The sequence below is a fragment of the Echinops telfairi genome, unplaced genomic scaffold (genome assembly GCF_000313985.2).
Source record: "Echinops telfairi isolate 266 unplaced genomic scaffold, ASM31398v2 ScPeMD7_7;HRSCAF=31, whole genome shotgun sequence".
Lineage (NCBI taxonomy): Eukaryota > Metazoa > Chordata > Mammalia > Afrosoricida > Tenrecidae > Echinops > Echinops telfairi.
In genome coordinates, this window is record NW_022103904.1 from 5571251 (window position 1) to 5573970 (window position 2720).

Genomic DNA, 2720 nt, shown 5'->3' on the forward strand with positions numbered 1-2720 from the left:
AAAAAAAAAAAAGATGATGTTTTTGCCTGCATCTCTCCACATAAACCCTATTTCTGGCATGTCCTAATTCCTCATATATATAATTCATATTTAGATACCGTAGAAATTCTAAGTCCTGCTCAAGTCTAGAGAAGAGTGAAGATGACAAACGATGTGAAGTCCCAGTGTTGCTCGGCCCTTCTCACTGGACGGGAATGCGAGCTGTCCTCGAGTCGACTCCTGCTCTGGCAGCCTCACCTCCGAAGGGCTCTGGAAAGTTCATGGAAAAGGGATTGCCTTTTAACTCCGACTTTGTAAAGCTCCTTCATACTTAACAATGACATGCTGCCCAGTCCTAAACGTCCTCCTCCCCATCGGCAACGTATTCCAGGCCACTGTTGTGGCCACTGTGCCAACCCATCTTGCCTAGTGCCTACCCCTCTCACTGGCCCTCTTCATCCTCATGTCCTTCTCCAGTGACTGATCCCAAGAGTAAGCAGCCAGACCATTTTCTGTGGGCGTCCATAATGCTTTCATCGACTCAAGGAGATCGTCAACCCTTGCCTCTCAGCCTGGAAGGTCTGCTGGAACCTTCCACCGTGGAGGACCCTGCTCATAGATGAAGTACTAATAGCATAGTTTCCAGCATCGTAGCTACACACAAGCCACAACGTTACAACAAACATGAGTAGTAAAACCAGTCAATTCTACCTCTAATGACCCTAGAAGACATTGTAGAACTGCCCCATAGGGTTTCCAAGGCTGTAATTGTCACCCAAACACAACTACCACATCTTCCTCCTGCAGAGCAGCTTCCACGGAGCCAATCTTTTAAGTAGCACTAAGCCGTCACAGCTCCCGCAGAGACAGGAAACACCCATCTCTAGTGATGCATTTCAAGGGAATTAGCCCGGGTAGAAATTTCATGAGTACAGTAAATCTTAAGAGCTTATCTGGGTACGCCCTGATAGATTTTCTGAAGAAATATCCTACTGCAATCAGTGGAGGCTTTGTGCAAATAATAATAAAAAATGAAGAAGAAATTAGCCAAATCAATGTGAGCAAAGCACCAAAAACACTCTTAAAGAAGTCCCAGGGTTCATTGATCAATAACGTTTCATAAATATGAGCTTCTGCATGAGAACCAACGAAAGTGAAAGAAAGAAATCTTGCCTTGTGTCTTGTCTTGGTCGCCTCTGTTGTGAGTCTACCAGTTCCTCCTAAGAAAAAACCCAAGGAGCATAGATGAGAAGGCACGAAGGCACTGAAGCTTACACCGCCAGAAATTCTGCAGGGATGGAATCAATAGCAGCTGTCATGCCTCACAAAATGCTTTGACTCTTGATGGTGTTTACACTGAGAAATAAGGGTGTGTCTTGTTTGGGTTTTCCATCTTTCAACTCCATTTTCCCATGAACTTTTGAAAGTTCTGTCATATTTAGATGGTTTCCCTTTGCTGTTAATATCTACTTTTCATCATTTTTCAAAGTTTGAACAGTCAGCAAATATTATTTTTATATAATAAAATATGTATAGTAATCAGCAGCTACAAGAAACAAAACATTTATAGAAACTTCTGTACATGTAGAAAAGGAAAAATACAAGTCTCTCCAGGGAGGAAGTAATATCGTCTATAACATGGTTTAGTATGGACAGGGAAGGTTTTTCTTGGACTCTCAAGGCTCTCTGCACTTCTGGAAATGAGACCTGTGTCGCTCACTTTTGTCTTTAGCTTGCCTATCTGCCTCAGTAACTATCACAAGAGGTTGTTAATGCCTTTCTTACAAATACGTCTAACTAAAATCTGTTTAAACGGACCAGACCCACAACAAACAGCACGCTCTGTTTTCTTGCCCTGTGAGTAGTCCGATCTTTCCAGAACTACTATCAATAAAGTGAAGTTCAGAATTACCTATGACTTCAGTTCTGTGGAAGTTGAACACTAGTGCTTTCACGCATGTGTGTCCATCTTAACCATGGGGAGAGGCCCTCGCCTCTCGATCCTTTTCTTTTTCCAGGAGCTGTTGAAAATTAGTTCATGGCCACTAGGTGGTGCTGGTGCATCCTGATATGTTAGTATATGTTTCTTCATAAGGAATGCAGCTTGCTTAGTCTTAGACCACAAGGACAAGTAGTCACGGATTATTCCTTAAACTCTGCCAGACAGACTGAACCATTGGTAAGACTAGATAGGTGAGTTGGGGAGAGTCTTCCGTGATATGTTAACAAATTCAGGAAATTAAGATTTTGGGGGAAGGGGAAAAAAAGAGGAGCTGATACCAAGGGCTCAAATAGAAAGAAAACGTTTACAGAATGATGATGTCAATAAATGTACAAATTTACTTGGCACAATGGATGGATGGATGGATTATGATAAAAGTTGTGTGAGCCACCCTCCCCACCCCCCAAAAAAGACATCACAGCTTTTCTGGTTTTACTCAATCAAAATAACCCATCATAAAGAAACCAATTCACAAAAGGATAAAGCACATATTTTCTATTTTCCAAAGGCCTTTAATTGAACACCTGAGGCCCAAGGAAGACAGTCTTCTAGCAGAACTTACAGAGTATGAAGTTATAATATCATATGCTTGTAACTTCTCTACTGGTCACATAGGACTGCATCTAAACTGTTATAAACAACAATCAATGTCAATATCTATATCATTTTCTCTCTGTTACACATACGCATAAGTTTTCAAAATTTAAAGGTAGGGAGAGAAATCACCTACTTTGTTAAC